At 33.9% G+C, this 22,378-nt stretch overlaps 1 protein-coding gene across 2 annotated transcripts in view; it reads left to right on the top strand.

Annotated features, from left to right (window-relative positions):
* The window catches only part of LOC145293147 (DNA damage-binding protein 1-like), a 273,779-nt gene that overhangs the window by 17,990 nt on the left and 233,411 nt on the right, over nucleotides 1-22,378 (top strand). Inside the window, exon 1 of one of the 2 annotated variants that reach the window (XM_080139572.1) lies at nucleotides 4,289-4,564. The exons of the other annotated variant lie outside the window; for it this stretch is intronic. The gene's annotated coding sequence lies outside the window, so the exon portion shown is untranslated. Of the gene's footprint in view, nucleotides 1-4,288; nucleotides 4,565-22,378 lie in introns of those variants that run through there. 2 annotated transcript variants of the gene reach the window in all.

Here is a 22,378-nt window from a genome sequence, read left to right as displayed (position 1 = left end):
TAATGTAATTAAGTGAAAAAAAAAAAGATTGTCCGTTTCAATATCAGGAAGCGGGGGGGGGGGGGCATGTTTTGGCCCTGTTGGCTCTTTTTGGCGTCTTTTCCTAAATTGGGAAACAAGATGGCCGCCATTAAAAATGATAGGGATTACGTTAAATACTGAATGTCGTCAAATACGGATAACTACATGTTTGCGCAAAAAATAAATGCGATATTCGTTGTCAGCATACCTGAAAACCTTTAAAAATCGACAAATTAAAGGTGAATTTCGAGGGGTCGGTAAACTACCCTTAACCTTAAAAAATACAAGCTGTGGCAACTATTTTTTTTTTTTTTTTTTTTTTTACTGAACAAGGCACATTAATAGCATAGCACCAACATTCAGTTTTTAACATAAAAATAAATCGCAGTTTTCGTTTAAGAAAAATTACAATACCTCTACAACTATCGTCACATTTTCTTTTTTTGTAATGTTAGAAACTAGATATTGATGTTAATATAAGCTTTGTTACAGGGGGAAAAAAAAAGTTTCATCCTTGTTTAATTAAGGAGTTTCATTTTTTTTTGTATTTTTTAAGGTTAAAGACTATTTTTTTAAAATCCTTACCATAACATTTACTTTTGATTTAAAAAAAAAAAAAAAAAAAAAAAAAAAAAAATTGTTCTTTTTTAAATGTTTTCATAAACTATCGTTGGTTTTCTCTTAATAGTCACGTAAAGACTACATTTGGTATTATTTCCATGTAATGATTTAATGAAAGATATCGCAGAATCGAGCGTCCTAAATTATAAGATGAAAAAATGGACGAATCTTAGTAAAAGAGTTGTCTCCCCTGCACAATGACAAATTGTGAAACAGTGCCAATTCTTATTTGTGTTATTTGACCAAGAAGAAATTGAAGTTTTTTTTTTCTATTTCGTTATTTCTTTCATTTTCAGTGAATTTTAGGTACTTGTACAGTTTAATCGACATTAAAAGATGAAAATATCGAAAAAAAAGATTATATTGTACGTATCCGTTTTGAACTGAAGATCTCAAAAAAAAAATTTTGGTATACATGAAGAGAGTGATCCATACTGAAATAATAACGTTATTATTTAAAAAGCCATTCTTAACATGGGGAGGGTGTTTTGTACCTATTCTGTACTTTAACCTTACAATTGAATAAAAAAAACATAAAACTTTAATTAAACTTGGAAATACAATTTTAACAAATAGCGTGGATCACTCTCTGCATTAGCACCAAAATTTCACTTAATTTGATTGAGTAGTTCCGCCTGATAGTCATGAACCCGAACCTTGAATTAACCACTAAGGAGGCTATCCTATCAGCAGGTGCAAAGTACTGAGGCTGGTGTATTGCCATTTGGTGAATGGATTCTGGAGCAGGCAGTAGCTTCTGGTGGGGCCTCTCGATGCCATATTAGTGGGTAATTGTAATGGCTTTACCTTATGTTCTACAAAAAAAAAAAAAAAATTCTTCGTTTCTTTTTCTCTCTTAGTTTCCCCTCTCTGTCCAGCAAGTAATTAGTTCGGGTTTGTATTACTGTACACATAGATTCGAAAAAGTTGTCAAAAAACAAATATATAACAAATGTTATCAAAGGCAAGATAAGTTACTTTTCTACCAAACTGGATAATTTTTTTAGTGTTTTTATTTAATGTAACATGTTTATTTGGCTCGAAAAACAGTGTTTACTAGGTACGGGCAAAAATGGCCGAATAAAGATAGGGGGACCTAGTTTATCATAATTTTTTTGTAGGGTTCCGACTGATTGTATTTGAAAGATTAAGGGGAAAAAATATTTGTACACATGAAAACAAAAAGTTATGAAAAATGTTTTCACGGCAAGCTAACCAATTCAGCTAAATTTTGAAATTCATTGTAAAAATCCTTTAAATTGCTTTTCTGGGTCAATTTCAAAGATAAAGTTCTAAGATATTAAATTTAAAAAAAAAAAAAAAAAAAAAAAAAAAAATCCTTGTTTGTACAAAAACTGGCTTAATTAGCCCCCAAACCGACTTCTATTGTTCGCAAGAGTGTAATAAACTAAAGTTTTGTAAACACAGAATATATGCTGGACCATGATTCCACGCAAGAGTGTAAAAAAAGCCAAATTTGGCCTCAAAAAGGCCAAATTTTCAAAACCAGATTGTTGTACATTTAGTCTAATAAACAATGTTGAAAAAATAATAAAAATTAAATTTTTTCGAGTTTTATTTCAACCTTAGGGTCTAATGTGTTTTATATAAAAATAAATAATTTTTATAAATTTGTCTGTCAAATAATTTATGCTGCTGAAATACACATTTGCCATAAAAATTATGCGAAACCTGTAATTTAAAAAAAAGAGAAATATTTTTGGTATTATAATTTTTTTGTGTGAAATGGCAATGCTTATCGGTAGTTCAAGAAATTAATTTTTCTTTGAGTTATATCGAATTTATTCATACAGACTTTAGGGGCATTTTTCGTAATGTTCCTGTAAATATTAAATTTTTTTTTATTGTTATATTTTACGATGCTTTATTTTCATAAAAATAGCAAAAATAAATTCAATCATTTCTTTTTACTACCGAAAACCATAACTTTAAAGGTTTAATTATAGTGTTGAAAAAGCTTCAACCAGAATTTGCTCCCATACTTACAAAATTGTTTAAGCATTGCCTTAGGGAGAAGTGCTTCCCCACACCCTGGAAAACCTCTTCAGTATGCCCTGTATTTAAGAATTCAGGTGATAAGCCATCTTCCTCTCAGTACAGACCAATCAATAAGTCTCCTGTGTGTCATGAGCAAGTTGCTGGAATCCATATTAAATAGAGAAGTAGTCAAGCTCCTCAGCAGAAATAACCTTTAGTGACATGCAATATGGTTTCCGTTCTGCCAGATCGACAACAGATGTGCTAACGGTTATATCTCATAGGATTAGTGAATTTCTCGACAAAGGCTTCCTTTCTAGGGCAATTTCTCTGACATATCAAAGGCCTTCGATAAGGTATGGCATAAAAGGCCTACTTCACAAGATTTCCAGCTACGGTATAACTGGAAATGTTTTCTAAATCATTAAATCATTTCTCTCTGATAGGCTCATAAGAGTAGTGGTTAATGGATAGAAATCAGTCCCTCAGGGGTCCATCCTGGGCCCAACTCTCTTCCTGATCTACATCAATGATCTCTCAAAACACATACTTAAATCATTCGCATCATCTATGGCAATACATCAAAGGCCGTAAATTCTCTTTTTAAGTTCTCTCTAATTCTCTCTCCTCTGATCACGGTACAGTGGAGGAAGAGGTGGCTGGTTACTTTTAATGCATCTAAAACCAAGCTCCTATCTTTACATCATCAACACTCTGATCCCCATCTGGCATCAATTGAAATGAATTGCTCTCGTCTAGGGGAGGCTCCATGTTTTGACAAGCTTCTGGGATTGACCTTTACTCCTGACCTGAAATGGAACACTTACATCAAGTCTTTTGCTGGGGTCGCTGGAAAAATGGTAGGATCCTTCTACCACTCTCACTGCTAATGCAATTCTCTACCTATACGTCCAAGGATGGAGTACTGCTGCCCATCTGGGCAGGAGCTGCTAAAAACAGCCTATCCTGCCTTGACAGAGTACAAAATAGATTTTGTGGCTTTTCTCTTCCCTGCAGCCTCTCTCCCCAAGAAGAGACGTTGCGAACCTGTCATTGTTTTATTGTTACTTCCATGGCATGTGCTCGTTTTAGCTCCAATCCCTGGTCCCCCCTCGTCAGTCTTTCACAATAAACACCCGTCTATCTGAAACCACTGTCAAAAATTTTCCCCACTCTTTAACTGTACCAAAACATAGATTCCATGAACAAAGCTTCTTTCTTAGAAGTCCTTCCGTCTGCCTGTTTCCCACCTGACTACAACTTGGATGTCTTCAAGTCCAACATAAACAAATTCCTGATGAACCGCTCCCTTAAGTAAGACACTTTATCAAATCTTCAATACTAACAATTACTACGATACTATCCCATTGATTACTGTACATGCAATAACCCTTATCCCCGAGTGGCTTCCGGGCCTTGATAAGTGGTGACTTGCATCTAAAAAAAAAAGGGTATTTTTTGTTTAAACAAAATAATACATTTTCACTAAAATTTAAATAAAAATAATGGGTTCAACATATTTAGTGATCATTATTTGATAAATACTGAAAATTCCATTAAAATTGGTTAATTGTCTGATTTTTGGTGAATTAAGTAAAAAATGTTTTAGCATCGGCATTCATTTTGCACGCACCTAGTGTTTACCGATGTATTTGAAAAATGCAAATGGTGACATGCTCGTTGTTGAACACTATAAGTTTGGGAAAACGAGTTTAAACAGAAAAAAATTATACAAAATACTATTAGAAAATCACTCTATATGTTATCGTGACATAGGTGGAGATATTTTCCGTGTGTTTTTAACAATATTTTGTATAATTTGTTTGTTTGAACTCATAAACAACAGCGAGCATGCAGCCATTTTATTTTTTAAAATATATCGATAAACAACTGTATGCTTTTCGAAATGATTACACGTTTTAAAGTGAGTAAATTTTCGAAATGATTACACGTTTTAAAGTGAGTAAATTTTCGAAATGATTACACGTTTTAAAGTGAGTAAATTTTCGAAATGATTACACGTTTTAAAGTGAGTAAATTTTCGAAATGATTACACGTTTTAAAGTGAGTAAAACCACTAAAAGCTTAATCAGATAGGTAGAAGAGTAACTTGCCTTTGATAACATTTATTTGTTTTTGGATCACTTTTTCGAATTTATGTGTGTAGTAATACAAACCCATTCGTTCTTACTAAAATAGTAACAGGGGAAATACATCTGGTAAAATAAAATAAAAACAAAGTTCATTTCATTTTGTTTTCAAAGTGTCTGATTCGATGGTTGATATAGACGCAGACGATTTTTTAGCGGCGATTTGGCCAGGGTATTCCGATATCGACATTTACCAGAATCTGATTAATCGTCTTCGATTTCTTGTTTACTTCCTATAATGGCGACCGTCGCCTGTTAACGTAGCGAAAACAATTGAGGTTTCAGCCGCTAACCTTCCACTTAACATTTACTACATTTTTTGCTGACAACTAAATCTGACACGGGACACGCTAGTTGTAAAGTAGCTGAAATATGAAAGTCTTTTCCATTCGATCCAAAATAAATTCAACCACAAAGGCCACATTATGGCAAATGTTGAGATCGACGGCCTAAAGAGTTTCTAAAAAAAAAAAAAAAAAAAAAAATTATTTCATAAGCTATAAGGAGAGTAACATTAACTTGATGTTAAAATCCATTTTAGTATTACGTAATAATAGGGGGGGGGCTTATTTAAATGCGTTTTTCTGTTCGCTAATCTCTACTTGTTCCTCGTATTGATTTTTTTTGTTCATTTTCTACTGTAGAATCTAAATTCAATAATTATTATCAAATAAATAACATTAATTGGAGAATTTTAAATATGTTTAGAAAACGCATTAATGGGTACTTGTACAGTTTAATCAAGACATTAAAAAATGAAAATCTCAAAAAAAAAAAAAAAAAAAAAGAAAGTTTAAATCCGTTATGAAATGAAGTTCTCCGAAAAAAAAATTTCACTTAATTTCATCAAGTAGGTTTTTTTTTTTTTTTTTACAGCAAAAAAAACAATTTATGATACCTAGCAAAAGGTTTGAGTTTTAGGAAGAAAAGCTAGCAGGAGTGGGGAGGAAGTGTCGGCGGTTTAAATTGAGTTATCTCCCCGTAGTGTGTTCAACCTTCAACGCACGGTCATAAATATGTGTTTTTCCTCTGTAAAAAAAAAAAAAAAAAATACTCAATCAAATTAATTACATTTTTTTTTTCTCGGAGATTTTCAGTCCAAAACGGATGTGTACAATATAAGCTTTTTTCGATATTTTCATTTTTTTAATGTCTTGATTAAACTGTACAAGTGCCTTAACATGATCTCGGCGATGAAGCATGTTTACAAGTTAGTTCCGGTTTTTAAAGTAAACGGTGTTAGTTAATTTGGAGATGCTCACCCACACCCGCGCTGAATTGTTGAGGACGTTTTACCTACAACTGACATCACGGTTACTGCTTGAAAGACATTTACAGAAACGAGTGACAGATGAAGACGTTGGATGTTTCTGTAAATAAACATTTGGCGAGCTGTGTCGAGAATCCCCCTATAATTTTTTTTTTTCCGGACGTACACAATTTTTTATTTTTGTACTTTTTTTCTACATTAAAAAACAACCCTGGTGTCCCGTGGGGAGGCATAGTAAATAGGTACACGACTACACGAGTGAGGCCCCAAAGCGAAATACGCATCGACTCTAATGTTGTACGCAGCAGCAGTCAGCACGTTCTAGGGAACGTTAATTAATCCGGAAAGAAAGTGAAGTGGTGGTGGTGGTGGTGGTGGTATTATTATTATTATTATTATTATTATTATTATTATTATTATTATTGCTGCTGCTGCTGCTTGAACATTGCGCTTTTCGGATTATTTAAGAAAATTTTTTTTTTTTTTGCTGGATATTTTTTGGGGCTGGATATAGTTATAAGTAATTATTAACAGGGAAATTGCCCGATATCTGTTTTTATAAAATTGTTAGGTGAAAGTACAGAATAGGTACACGACTACACGACACCCTCCCGTCCTCATGTTAAGAATGACTTTCTAAATAATAACGTTATTTCAGCACGGATCATGAGTACCTTATATTTTCCAAATTACTCGACGAGTACACGACTATTTTTGTTTTAATAATTATTTTTATTCAAAAATAAAAATAACGGCGGACGTATACGAGTGAGAGGCCCGGCGGGGCGGGGCGCCCCGGCGGCCCCTCTAGCGAAATACGCATCGACTCTGATTTGGTACGCACACCTTTGAGGGAGCACTTATTATTTTGTGTGTGTGTGGTCTCGTTTGTTTTTGTTTCTTGAACTTTGCGCTGTTCGGATTATTTTATGATTTTTTTTTTTTTTTTTTTTTTTTTTTTTGCGGTTTTCGGATTATTTAGGGTATTATTATACAAACACCGTGACAGCGAATTAGTAAAAACAGACGTAGTATTCTGTTACGTTTCGGTGTGCTGAACACGAATCTGAAAACTGGGTTAGGGTTAGGGTACATTTTTTTCTACTAATTCGCTGTCACGGTATTTGTATAAATTTACCTTATTTAGTTATGTATTTTTTTTTTTTTTTGGTAAATATAGGGTTACGTTACAACAGAACACCGACCACTCTAATTTGTTTTTATGGGTAATCGAGGTCGCTGACAACGAATCTGCTACTCAAACCGGGGGCAAATTTACCGTTTGCATGGTATTAACCCCTGAACCCGCGAACTACTTTCCGCCATTTTACAGCTTCCGTTTACGCTACGCGCGTGCGCGGTAGCATAAACGACGGCTTGCCTCACCTAGCAAATTGCCTGCTAACATGGCGTACCAATTTTCCGTGGAAAATTTAAAATTAGATGAAAAAGAAATAAAGCAAGAAAAGAAATGCACGCCAAGTTGGGGGGGGGTATGTAATTTTTTTTTTTTTTTTTCCAGAACATAGAATTTTCTAATTTTCAAAAATACATTATAGCACTTTTTCGGTGGAAAATTTAAAATTAGCTGAAAAAGAAATAAAACAAGAAAAAGAAAGCACTCCAAGTTGGGGGGTAATTTAATTGCTTTTTTTTTTTTTCCTGGAACATAGAATTTTCAAATTTTCAAAAAGTAACGCACCAACATTTACCGATTAGAACACCATTTAATATTTTTCGAAGATTTTACTGTTTATATTGGGGGCGCGAGCGGGGGGTGTTGGGGCGTGCGAGAAGGCAGTTTGCTAGATGAAGCAATCCGGTGTTTATGCTGCCGCGCACGCGCGTAACGTAAATGGAAACTGTAAAATGGCGGAAAGTAGTTCGTGGGTTCAGGGGTTAATACTATGCAAATGGTAAATTTGCCCCCGGTTTGAGTATCAGATTGTTGTCAGCGACCTCGATTACCCCTAAAAAACCAAATTAGAGTGGTTGGTGTTCTGTTGTAACATAACCCTATATTTACTATATTCTTTTTTTTTTTTTTTTTTTTTTTTTTTTTTTTTGGCATGGATCTTTTTTTGCCAGAGATTATAGTTATACGTAATTATTAATAGGAAAATTGGTGCAAGCACTTGCAGCGATAAACAAAAATGGCCTCGTTGATTTTCGTCATATTGAAAAACATCACAACACCCTTAAGAATGGCTTTTTAAATAATAACGCCATTATTTCAGCACAGAAAATTTTCACTTTAGCTTGAACTTTGCAATTTTTTTTTTTTTTTTTTAGCCGAATTTAACAAACTATTTAAAAAAAAAAAAAAAAAATGGTAAATGCTACAACAGAACCCTGATCACTCTAATTTGTTTTTTGCGCTAAGTTCAAGCCTCCCCCAAATAACAAGGCCACACATGCCAAAATTCTTTTCTTTCTTTTCAGATTATTGAATGCTTCCTGAAACGCTACGTACAACATCAGAGCCAATGCGTATTTTGCTATGGGGTCCTCACTTGTGTATGTCAACCAAAAAAAAGCCAATATTTACCCATTTAAAAGGCTTGCTCACTTTAATTACATCGTTCTGATAAATTGATCTCCCGTTTTGTAAACATGTGGGAAAATCAAAAGAAAGTAACAATAGAAAATAAAAATGACATGAACCACATTTGTAATTTCGAACTGTTTTTTTTTCTCAATGGCAAATACAGATGAAAAGTGATTTTGCTTTGGTATCCCCGTTATTTCTGCAAGGCTGTGAACATGGCGGTGTATGCGAAATATCGCCCCCGGCAATGTTTTAAGTCAAACGCCAATGTTTTATTTTTAATAAAAAACAGTGGCCAACAAACAATTATACGTAAAAAAAAAAAAAATATATATATATATATATATAATATATATACAAGAAATATTACCGTAGCCAATAAAATTTAATTAATATTACCTGGCTCATTTGGTTTGGTTTTCAAGTAGTTTTAATTGCTCTTTATTTAATCTCAAAAATTCAGTTTTTCCGAGTTAAGAGGTAAAAAATACCCCAAAATGGCCAAAAATTACACTTTTTGCCCCATAGCGTTTCATCCATCCATTAGATTTTCCTGAAACTTGGCCAAAATATGGAGGCCTTGTTCTTAATATAAATTCAGTATGGATGACCTTGACAAAATTCTGGTTTGCATCCGTCTGGGACTTTTAAGGCTAAAAAAACACGCCGTCTTGGGGCTCTTTTTTCATATTACTCAAAAACTTGATATGTATGTCTATATAGTGATTTTCCATGGTGCTGAATTCAAATATAAATGTCTTAAGGCATGAAACTGCACAGTTTGTCCATTTTTCACTGGAATTCAGCATTCTCAGGAGAAAAAAATGTCCCCAAATTGCAAAAAATGGCACTTTTTACCCCATAACTTTTGTTCCATGCATTAGATTTTTCTGAAACTTGGCAAAAATTTGAAGACAACATTGGCCTTTCACACTTCTCACATTCATCATTTGTTGACTATTTTTTGTGGCGTCATCTCACATGCAGCACCAGAGGGGGACCACGCACACATGGCTTGTTTCGTATTGCTATTAAAGCTACAACAATACAACTCGCTTGTTGCTTTGGTTGTTCTCCTCATATTAGAGCTAGAGCTTCTTTTATACTGGGTATCTTTACTTTGTCTCATGGTGACATGCCCCATAAAATGTTTTCTTGGATTATGCCCCATAAAATGTTTTCTTGATTCTTTTCTTGATTGTTTTACTCCAATTCTCCTACTTTATCTTTATTTGACATATTCCTTGTTCACCCAAAGTCAACCTTGCCTTTGCAAGCTATCTTGTCAGTGTTTTCTGTTTTTGTTTTCTGCTCATAAGTTGTAAATATATTGTCAATATATGTTGAAGGTTCTTCTTGCTAATCTGTTTGAATATAAAGATGTTCATGTTTCTTCATCACATTTCATTTTAACCATTTCCTAGTCAGTTGCATCTTTTCCGATCTGGCAGTGTTTTTGACAGGTGAGCTATGTAGTTTATTAACTAGTCAAAAGTAGACTAGCAAGTCTTGTCATTTTCACAATGCTGGAATAGAAGATTTAGGGTTGGTCTATTTTTCTGTTTGAGCGATGTTTATCTTCAAGTCATAGAGGATTGCTGGCATCCTTTTAATTCTAATCGCGCTTCATTTTTCAGTGCGTATGTAACATCGTCAGCATATTCTGGTGCAATAAAGCATGGAATTTCTCTTGTTCATTCTTAAGACATTCTGCCAAGTAAGATATAAAGCTAAGTGCACTCAAACAATTGCCTTGCATTATGCCTTTAGGTGTGATTAAAGGCTCATTTTTTAACCTTCATGTTGATCAGCTTAGTGCTGATGCATAATAGATGTAGCTCATCTCGGTTTAGTATTCTTTCAAGAGTTTTTAAATGTTTCTTCTTGCGAACAATGTCAAAAGCTTTCCACATATCAAAGCGCAACAAATACTTGATTTGACTTTTTCTTAACTAACTTGTTCAATTTAATTTCTTCATTATTGAAAAAGAATTCACTTATTTTCTCACAAATAAAAAAAATTGAACCAGAGATTGGCATATAAATACCCAAATTTTGAACTTGGTTGATCTTTGAGTAGTTTTAATTTCACTTAAAAGTAAAAAAAATAACTGAAGATATTTACAATGAAAAGATTTATCAATCAAGTTGTCACATGAAAAAAAAAGTTTTTAAAAATATTAATGACATTTCAATACAAGTAATAAAACTTCATTAAATTAGAATATTCAAACAGTATAATTTTTAGTATAATAATATCTATCTATTGGTTTAGTTCATTAAAATGTATAAAATAGAAACATTATCAATTTTGACTCTGAGTCACTTAACATTCAATTTTGAAAACTTACAATTTTTCAGCCACTCAAGTTTCGATGTTTTGGATGTCTCAATGTTTTTGGGTGTCTTAAAATTCTTTAAATTTTTTAATTATCTCACATTTATTTTTTGGGTGATTAAATAAAAATAAAAAAAGTACCTCTTAAGAAAGATTTTTTTTTTTAGCTATTTTTAGACAACATAAACATACATATATACAAATTTTAATCTTTTATTTTAATAAAATCTGTTTGAAGGGACCAATTAACCATAAATTTTTTGGAATAGTCTAACTTTTTTTTTTTTCAAATAGTTAAAATTTTGAAAACACATAGGAACCTTAAGGAACTTCTTTGATAAACTTTTTTGGAATAATCCGTTTGACTTATTTCCTTATATATAATAACTAGCTGTACATACCCAGCATTGCTAGGTAAAAAAAATAAACATTGCCAGACGGAATATTCTAAGTTGTTAGGATTTTCCTGAAAGTTGACTATATTTTGGATTTTGGGAAGCATAAAACATAGTTATTTTCATCTATGAAATTCAAACTGAGAAATAAAATTTCATATCTTAAAGGGAAATAACTCCTAGGTTAAATGGAAACTTCTGTTTTTAAACACAGTTGATGTTGGTTATAATAATTAAAAATGTAAATTAAATTAAATAAATCGACTTTATATAGGTACCGGCAGCAGCCTGAAAAATGAGTGGAATTCGTAAAAAATGGTCAACTTTATGTTATGTTCACCAGCCTGTATTTCATTTGTTTGAATTTGTTTTTGGATAAAATATATATTACATGAAAGAGCAAATTTCTCTCTTTTCTATGGTGTTTATTTTGTATTTGTTGAATAAAAATTCAATTTTACTGATTTATTTTAATAGCACCAACAAAAGTGATAACATTTTGACGTGGAACGCTAGCTGCTAATTTTTTAAAAATCAAGAAAATCATACCTCTTATTTAAAACTCTCGCGAATTTTTGCCATTCGACCAATAAAAAAACTATAAATAGCATCAAATTAAGCAAAGAATGATCTTTATTTACATATAAAAATTACAAATATAAAGAAAAAAAAATATGCGAAATTCTTTTTAAAATTTTTTTCTGATTTAATTTGCTTCTAGTGAATTAACTATTCATAATAACTATGGCAAACGTGATATTAAATTAAAGTTTATTCAATTTCCTATAAAATGGTGCTAAGAAAGTGTACCTAGCTTTATTCGCGAAAATGCGCAAGGCGAAAGATAATTGACACCTCGGGAGTCTTGGACAAAATTGCGTGAACCGTGAACATGGTGAAAATGTGCGAGTCAATGAATGAAAGTTGTTCGACTTCGGTATTTCAATTTCAATATAAGCGATAAGAAACCATTTCTGTACATTAATTTGTAAAAATTACGTTTGAATATTTTAAATATTCAGAAGTATTTTGCAACATTTAGTTAAGCACGTGTTCAGCTTTTTAACGTAAACAAATAAGCGATATTTTGGATTTTTTCAAAAATTAAATTAATATTGTATCATTTTAGGGGGGGGGAATAAACAGGGAGTATTTATAATAAACCATTTATAAAACTAGTGATTTAATTTTAAAACGTTTGAGTATCTAAATATTTGTTTATTCGGCATTCTAAACCAGTTTCTTAAAAGTAAACAAACTTGGCAAACGAGCGTAAAAAATGCTAGAAAAGAAGCAAATTGAACGGAACATTTCTAGCATTTTGTATTTATTTGAAAATGATTTGGTGCATGGTAGATATTTAATTCAAGGCATGCGACTGCATAAAATTAAAGTTTGAATAAATGTAAAAAAACTATCGTCGACCATAGATGAAAGTATGGTGGTTGCATTTAGCGAAACCGCGCTATTTTTAAATAGTATTTTCAAGTTAAATTAAAGTTTTACGATGACTTTTTATATTAAATGTTAAGAGTGGCTTTCTAAATGTTATTTCAGCACAGTTCGCTAAGTGCATAAGTACCGAAAGTACAGACTAGGCTAAATTAAAAACAAAAAAACACCCTCTCTTCCACATGTTAGTTCGCTTCATAAGTACTATTGTTTTCTTTTATTGTTTTAACATTTATTTTTTATTTTTGTATAAATTAAATTGTTAGCTGAAAATACGGTGCTTCTACACTTTATTGCCGAAATTGGAGACGCCATTTTATTTCACGCACCTGCTGTCCAAATCCAGGGGAGACTATGGCTGAAGCATGAAATAAATAACAAAAAAAATTAAACTGGAGAACGATTGCAGTTAAAACAAAAAAATAAATAACTAAACAACCCACTTCCCCGTTAAAAATTGGAAATTGGAAACGCCATTTTATTTCACGCACATGCTGTCCAAATTTAGGGGAGAACATTATATTAAACTGTGGCTGAAGCATGAAATAAATAACAAAAAAATTAAACTTCCGGAAAGAACTATGAAAAAAGTAAATAAAAAAAGTGAAAGAGAACATATATCCGTAATTGTTTAATTGGAAATGTTTCGATTTAATTAATGAGAACGGGAAAGTTTTTCATGAAACATTTTTTTTATTAAAAACATAAAATGAAATGACATATTCATAATGGTTTAAACTGGGCGAGCGCCATTTTTTTTTTTTTTTTTTTTTTCCGAACAAATAAATAATTTTAAACATTTTTTTGAATTAAAGCAACTTTGAAAGATACACAACAAATTAATTTAAATGATTGTTTTTTTCTTTAAAAAAAACAAAAAAAAAACGACACACACACAGTTAAGAGTGGTTTTCTAAATAATAGTTTGTTTCATAAATACTATTGTTTTAATATATTTTATTCTTGTATCGTTTATTAAATTGTTAGGTGAAAGTACAGACTAGTTAAAAAACAAGCCCCCCCCTCACATGTTTCCTAAATAATAGCTCACTTCATAAGTACCATTGTTTTCATTGTTTTAATTTATTTTATTAGACAGAAAAATCAAATTAGCACAATGAAAACAACTTTTATGTTGAAGACGCAGTATTATTTTACTTTAAGGCCCGTCTAACGTCCGTATATAACAAAATGTGTTTTTTTGTTGATTTCGGTGTGCTAAAAACGAATCTGAAAACCGTTTCCGTTGCAAAAATAGTTTTCATGATATGAAGAAATTACTTTTTCGAAAAGTGGGTGATCACTTTTCCATTTAAATTTAACTTAAAATGGGCACCTTAGAGGGGGGTGTGTGCATTTTTTTGTGATTATTGGCTAAAAAGTTTTTTGTTTGATTTCTTTTGCATGGTATTAACTCCTGAACTCTGGGACTATTTTCCATTTTACAGCCTTGCCTTCGTTTACGCTATGCGCGAGCATAAACAGAGGCTGTTGAATGTGCACTCGTGTACCAAACTGCCTTGTCACAGTGTAGTATTGGCAAAAAATTAAAATTAGACAAAAAACAAGTACTTTTCCAAAAATTAAACCAAAAATAAAACTGTTATGAAATTTGATTTTCTTAATCAGGCTGAGAAAAAAAATGTTTCTATGAAGGAATATAATAGCAACCGGTACACCAAAGATGTTATCAAGTGTGTCATTGAATTGATAGAGCAAGCAGAAGTATCTGGCAAGAATTGTGAAAAGATAATTGATATTGTAGCAAGACACATCTTTCACACAGCTATAGATTCAAAAAACCTGCCATCAGAGCGATCATCTCTAAGGTATGCTGGCAAAGGGCATGTCCTTGCCAAACAAAGCGAAACAGATGAAGAAAGTGCTCTAGTTGATCAGGCAGAGTTTGGAAACTACAGCTTTAGCAAACAAGGACAGTTTGTGGCAGTATATTACGACGATGACTTTTATTTAGGTCAAGTAATTTCTGTCACAAGTAGTGAAGAAGGACAAGTGAAATTTCTGGACAAGTGTAAAGTGAAAATAAATGCCTTTAGATGGGCAAGGTCAGAAGTAGAGAAAGTCTCTTCTCTGTATGTGTTTGATTGGCGATTTGAGGTAACCACCTCAAATGGACGAATGTGGTCAGTTCCAAGTGAAGAGTTCAACAGAATCACAAGGAAATATCAATTGTATAGAGAACTCTATTGTTAACATGCAGCTTCCTTTTGTATTGAATGTAAATTGGTGTTGAACAGGTACGTTTGCTTATATACGATACTTCGCCATGATAAACAGTGAATTATTGCGATTTTTAAGTTTATTATTTTAGAACTACAAAGTGTACAGAGCTGAAATTTAGGTATGACATTCTACAATACGTATTGATTATGCGTGCAAAATTTCACATCTGTATCTTTAATAGTTTTCGTGATTTTGAAGTTTGTATATGTTTAAAACATTCGGTACTTTATTTCCGCCATTGAAATTGAAGATATCAGTATTTTTATCAACTTATAATGAAAAAACTTGCAGCTGGAATTGTTTGAAAAATAAATAGGCATAATAACCACTATGCATAGAATTATATTGCATGTTCATATTTAATTTTCTTTAATTCAGTTTTATTTGCTGGTACTTCAAAAAGTGCCCACCAGTGCGATTTTGCGATTATATTGCAATGTTCACTTTTCACATCTCAAAAATGAAGGCTGAAATTGAATTAGATATGATTATACTTTTATTTCCTATTGTCTTCTAATACTAAGAGTGATGAAAGCATCTTTTGTGACGTTTTTACCCGTTACTTTTTTTGTCAGTTGCTTTCAAAGTTGCCATGTCGTAATGTAAACATGTTCATGCTACATTTGCAAATATGAAAATGATCATAACTTGAAGACTAAACAAGATATCTTCATGATTTTTGTTTTGTTTTTCTTGTATTTGTGTGTATTTTTATATGAGAGGATCAAATTTAGCCATAGGCGATTTTAAAATTTTGGCTGCCGGTACTACTTTATACAATATTTCTAAATAGAATGCTTAAAATAATTACTAAATACCATTAAAAATTTAGAGCTAATTATTAAAAAAGATTTTCTTTTATGAAATATGCAAATGAGATAACCTCTTGAATGTTTATTCTTTTTGAATAAATAGTATATATAGAAATCATGCCGAAATAAGAGTATATAATAGTCCGTTTTCAGTATTAAAATTTATTTGTGGAACAGTCTACTTTTTGTATATATTGACCAAATTGTGAATAAACAAACAGCAATACAACTATTTTATATATATATATATATATATATGATGGACTCTCCCGTCGATTTCGACGTATGAGGTTCGGACAACCCATATTTCTAAAACTCATTTATGCTTTTGCCTCTGATGACTTTTTAGTCCAGCAGGGGACTTGCAAAAAAGGCCACAAATAGAACATGAATGTGGATTTAACTCTGCAGATATTGGTGCGGCTGCTAGTCGTTTTGCTCTTACTCTGTTTCCTTTCAGTTGCCTTAAGCTTTCAGATTGAAACCTCTGAAACACCTTGATCTCCATCCTTTTCGGTCATTCACCTCATCTTCAAGACTCCTGTATGGTATGTTCACTGCAGACAAGTTACTCTTCAACTTGTCCTTGTACCTAAGCCAAGGACGTCCAGCAGTTCTTTTACCACCCTCAACTGTACATCGCAATTTTTGGAATTCTGTCATCGGGCATCCTCAATACATGACCAGCCCACCGCAATTGCGATTGAATAAGGAATAATTCAATGCCAGATATTTTGCATTTTGTAAATAATTCGGCATTTAATACCTTGTCGCGGAGGCTAAGACCACATATGGAACGTAGACAGCTTTTGTGGAAAACGTCCAGCTGATTAATGTGATGTCTGTATGGAGTCCATAACTCAGATCCTTAAAGAAGAATGGAAAGAACAACAGCACGGTAGACAAGGATTTTTGTGTCTAATCAAATACCCCTTTCGTTCCACAAGCGATGGCGAAGATTTCCAAAGGCAGAAGTGGCCTTAGCAATCCTGTTGACAATTTCATCATCAAGAGAACCGCCCTGGTTCACCTTGCTACCAAGGTAAGGAAAGGACCTGACATAATTGATATCATGACCGTCGACTTTCAGCTTGCGCGCAGGAAATCTATACTCTGGTGGATTTCGCTTTACGCCTTCAACTTGTTTTGGGGTAGGGTGTGGCTGATGCACTACCTCAGTCTTCCTTATGCTAATTGTCAGGCCAAAGGCCTTGCACGCGGCTGAAAATCGATCAAGAAGAACCTGGGCTTCCTTAAAGGACGTGGCTACCAGTGCGGCATCGTCAGCAAAGAGCAAGTCGCGAAGAAGAGATTGGCCTTAAACCGTTGATGGTTAAATAAGCCACCGGATGACCGAAATTGAAACCTGACACCAGTGTCTAAATCATCAAATGCATGTTTCAGCATTAGTGAAAAGAAGAGCGCAAAGAGGACTGGCGCCATTACACATCCCTGTTTGGTCCCATTCGTAACATCAAATGGATCAGACATCATACCATCTGAGACAACACTGGCCTTCATCCCCTCGTGAAAGGAAATGATCACGTTCAGCATGTTTTCTGGAATACCAAGCCTTCTTAAAACTTGCCAAAGAGCATCGCGATTCACAGTGTCGAAGGCCTTCGTCAGGTCAACAAACACCATATACAATTCCTGATTTTTCTCACGGACCTTTTCTGCCACCTGACGTAAGGAAAATATCATGTTAATGGTGCCGCGACCCGACCGAAACCCACACTGGGACTCTGGATACACCTTATCAACGAGATGATTTATGATTCGGTTTAGAATGAGCCTAGCCAGAATCTTTCCTGCAATTGAAAGCAGAGATATCCCCCGATGGTTGTCACAGACATTCTTGACTCCCTTATTTTTGTGGAGATGTTTGATGCAGGCATCTTTGTAGTCCTGTGGAACTCTGCCTGCTTTCCATATCTTTACAAAGAGAGCATGGAGCTTTTTTACCAGCACATGCCCACCATGCTTGTACAGTTCAGGCGGAATTGGATCCTTTGATGATGGGGACTTGCCAGAAGCAATTTGTTTGATGGATTCCCATACCTCCTGATAAGCAGGTTCCAATGACAATTCTGGAATATCTGGATTCTGAGGAATAGAGGACACAACATCGCTGTCAATGACCGATGAGGTGTTTAAGACAGTTTCAAAGTGCTCCTTCCAACGATTGAGAATATCTGATTTATCAGTCAGCAATGCCTCTCCATTGGCTGTGCTTAATGGGGAAGCACCACTTTTCTGAGGACCAAATAGAAGGCTTTCGTGTTCTTGCTGTCAGCAGCTCCCTGCAGTGCAATTGCTTATTGTACCACCATTTTTCTTTCATAGCTCGGAGAGCTCGTTGTACCTCACCTTTACACTTTTTGTAGGCTGTGTGCTTCACTGTTGAGTTTTTGTCCTCAATTCAACATTTGTGAGATGAGTGCATTTGGTTAATCAGTGCTTTAACTTCATCGTCACTTTCGTCAAACCAATCCTGGTGTTTTCTTTTCGGTATTCCACGGACTTCTACTGCTACAGCTTGAGTTGCTTCTCGCAATGCTTTCCAAGAAGATTCAACATCATCAGTTACATCAACACCCTCAAGGTTTTCATCAAGCTTATTGGAGAGCTCAGTTCTCTTTTCCCTGGATTTAAGAGGCCGCACATCAATGTGTTTGGGGACTGTTCATTTTTTAACTCTGTGCCTTCGCACATGCATCGACAGTTTACTTCTGAGAAGGGCGTGATCCGAAAGATAGCAAGAAGTCTGGAAAGAGTGAGTGATTTTGAAGTCACTCATGTGCTTCCGCTTTGTTATGACGAAGTCAATAAGATGTCAGTCCTTTGAACGAGGATGCATCCATGTCGTCCTTCGATGCACAGGTTGTTGGAATATGGTATTGGTAATACAGAGGTCAAACTCCCTACAGATTGTAAGAAGTCGTAAACCATTTGCATTTACCTTGCCTATGCCATGCTTACCAAGTACACCGGTCCACGACAGATGGTCACTACCAACACGAGCATTGAAATCGCCAGCAAGAACGAGTTTATCATGGTGTCGAACTCTGGAGAGGACATCACGGAGGGTATCGTAGAAGTCATCCTTGTCTTGATCTGAACTGGCTAACGTTGAGGCGTAACAACTAACTAGCGTCACCCTGGTGTTTCCTTCTAACTCTAGGGAAAGAGTTGCCACACAATCAGATATGGCTTTGGGCAAAGACGATAAGGACTTTGCCATCTTGAACTTAATGGCAAAGCCAACGCCTGATTGGCGGGGTTCATTTTCTGCCTTTCCTGACCAAAAGAAGTCATATCCACCCTTTTTCTCTCGAAGTTGAGAATTGCCAGGCAAGCGAGTTTCACATAAGACAGCAATGTCAACATCATACTTCTGTAACTCAAGAGAAACAAGGGCTGTCTTGCGCTCGGGTGGAGCATTATTATCCTGGAGGGTACAGACATTCCAACACCCTATTGAGAGATTCTTTGTTGAGATTTTTTGTCGTATTCTATTGTTCTGACTGCGTAACTGGATAACCAGACAGCTGCAGCGGGCTGCCAAGTTAAGTGGTGAGCAAGCAATTTTTTAGGGCTCCTTTTATCGCCCCCTCCCCGCCACAGGGAAAGCAGTGCTATCCCTAAATAGGGCTGCTTTGTCCCTGATGGAGGACACGAACAGCACAATTGCTCACAGGTTTGTGCTAAAACGGCCATCTATCATCAGCCGCCACTGTGCAGAGATCCGGCTGAGGACTTCCAGTAATATCCTTTACCTGTCCCCGTCGCTTTCACTCCATCGCCAGTGGACTTCTTGCAGGACAGTATGAGGTTTTCATAATGAAATTACGATAAGCTGTCAGAAACCCACACAAATGACTTGATTTAAGTGGTGAAGGCTCGTGTAGGACCATCCACACTTTTTGGAACTGCTGATTAACTCACTCGGTGCAAACCAATTGCCACAGAACAAGCAGATAACAACCCTCAGGTTTGATGTAAGAGTTTCCTTCTCTTAGTGGTATAACCGCGCCCCCAGACACCAACCTGGTAATTTCCTTGTACCGGCGCAAATCTATATATATATAAAAATGTAAAGTTGGTTCGTTCTAAACGAATAAAACCATATTTCTACATTACCAATTTATTTGAAATTTTCAGACAACCCATCTTTAGAGTCGAGGTATGTTTTTATGTTATTAAAATAAATTTACCTCGCGAATTATTAAAATATTAAAATATTAAATAAAATAAATATATTTTTTTAACCGTTACTGCGAATCTGTTCTGTTGATAAAACTGAACTTCCGGTTTGATTCATTTCACAGCCACGAATTGACGAAAGATTTCATTTTCTATTAACTCGATAAGTAAAAAAACAAAAAAAAAACATAATTCATTTGTTTATCTTCCAAATATTTTAATTTACAATTTTTTCTTTATTATATAAGGCCAAAAAAAAAAAGTTTGTCGATTGCTTTTTGAGTTCTTTTTTTTTTTTTTTTTGCACCGCCAAAAATGGCCGAAAAATCAAGTTGTTGTTGTGTTTTAAAACGAAATTACATTTATTAAAATCCATTATTACTGAGTAACTTTTTTTTTTTCCTTACTTTTATCATATAGAAAACAGAATAATGTAAAACTCTTTCTACTATTTTTAATTAAATTTTAAATGGTGTTCGTTCCGAAAGCCGTTTTAACATGAGGAAGTTAGGGTGTTTATAATATGCTGGGGCGAGTCGTAAAATTAACGAAGTTGCTATCTATTATTTATTGCAAAAATTGCTTTAAATTTATTTATTTGACAAAAAAAAATAAATTTTGGTACTCCTTGGGCGTTGAGTTCCATGGCGACCAGCAGAAAAAATAATAGTCGCTCCCTTAGTCCCCCACCTCACCTCGCACGTAACATATTTTATTTACTGACGTTGCCGTAACTAAACGATTATTTGTCACATTTACAAACATTTATTTATTTATTTTGAAAAAAGTTTTACTTTTTATGAATATTAAAAGAAAAATGGGTACTACTGCAGAGAGTGATCCATGCTGAAATAATAACGTTATTATTTAAAAAGCCATTCTTAACATGGGGAGGGGAGGGTGTTTTGTACCTATTCTGTACTTTAACCTTGCAATTGAATAAAAAAAAACACGATTTAAAAAATAGCGCAGATCACTCTCTGCATTAGCACTGAAAAATGTTACTAAGCATTTATTAATAATTTCTCACTTTTACAAACATTTGATTTTAAATTTCTTTTTAAATGACGACTTTTATCGACTTTTTTTTTTTAAATATCCCGCCCCCCCCCAAAATGGTGTTTATTCCGAAATCCGTTGTTAACATGGAGAGGTTGAGGGTGTTTATTCTGAAAGCCGTTCTTAACATTTGTGGAGGTGGACCTAATGTAAAAAAAAATAAATAAATAAATAAATTTAAAAAAAAAACTAAATCATTTACTGATAACTTCTCACTTTTACAAATATTTTTTAATTTACATGCGTGGATGAACAAATTGTTGAATAGTGCGAAAACAAAACGTTTTTGCAATAAACTTTGGGATAATTTTTTGGGTAAATATTTACATTTAGGTCCACCTCCACTAATTTCTTTTTTGAATGATGACTTTTATTGATAAATAAATTTACTTCTCCGCAACTTTTATTGATAAATAAATCTACTTCTCTGCCACGGGCACTGAACCCCTCTTTTTTTTTTTTTAATAGTATTTTCGGGTGGGTATGCTGACAACAAATATCACTTAAATTTTTCAAATATCCCCCCCCCCCCTCTAAAAGTGGTGTTTAATCCGGAAGCTTAAGATGAGGAGGTTGGGGGCGGGGGTGATTCCAAGGTGGACCTAATCTAAAAAAAAAAAAAAAAGTTTTTTATGCGCACATAAGCAACTATTTTTTATTAACTGTTTTTTTTTTTTTTACTTTTTTATTTAAAAATTAGTAAATTTCAATGAATAGAATAATAAATCATTTATCATTAATATGTGTTTTTGGTTTTGTGTTGAATGAAACTTTTTTTTTTTTTTTCATTACAACAATAATGAACCAATTTAAATCTTCCGGCATGCGTTACGAAATTATCAATAAATCGTTTAGTTACTAAGCCAACGTCAGTAAATAAAAAAAAAATGTTACGTGCGCATGCATTAGCCTTGACTGGGGAGGGAGCTAAGCGAGCGACCATTAAATAATTATGCTGGTCGCCATGGAACTCAACGCCCAAGGAGTACCCAAAGTGGCACTTATGCACTTATGTTATCGTGCTATTTTTTAAAATAGTATTTTCATGTTAAATTCAAATTTTACAATATGTTTTTCTTTTATTAATTTGTTAAGTGAAAGTACAGATAACCCGGTTGGTTTCTAATGTGAGGAAAATCTAGCCCCCCCCTCCCCCCAAAAAAGGGGTACTCTGGATAATAACAAAACATTAAAATTGCCTCAGTCTCGAAAGATTTCTTCTCTACTGAACGTGGAAAAAAACGGTGAAGTGTAGTTCACCTTC

The sequence above is a fragment of the Euprymna scolopes genome, chromosome 14 (genome assembly GCF_053919585.1).
Source record: "Euprymna scolopes isolate OS-2025 chromosome 14, ASM5391958v1, whole genome shotgun sequence".
Taxonomy (NCBI): Eukaryota; Metazoa; Mollusca; class Cephalopoda; order Sepiida; family Sepiolidae; genus Euprymna; species Euprymna scolopes.
The sequence above is the reverse complement of the archived record's forward strand: the minus strand, read 5'-3'. Positions and strand labels throughout refer to the sequence as shown.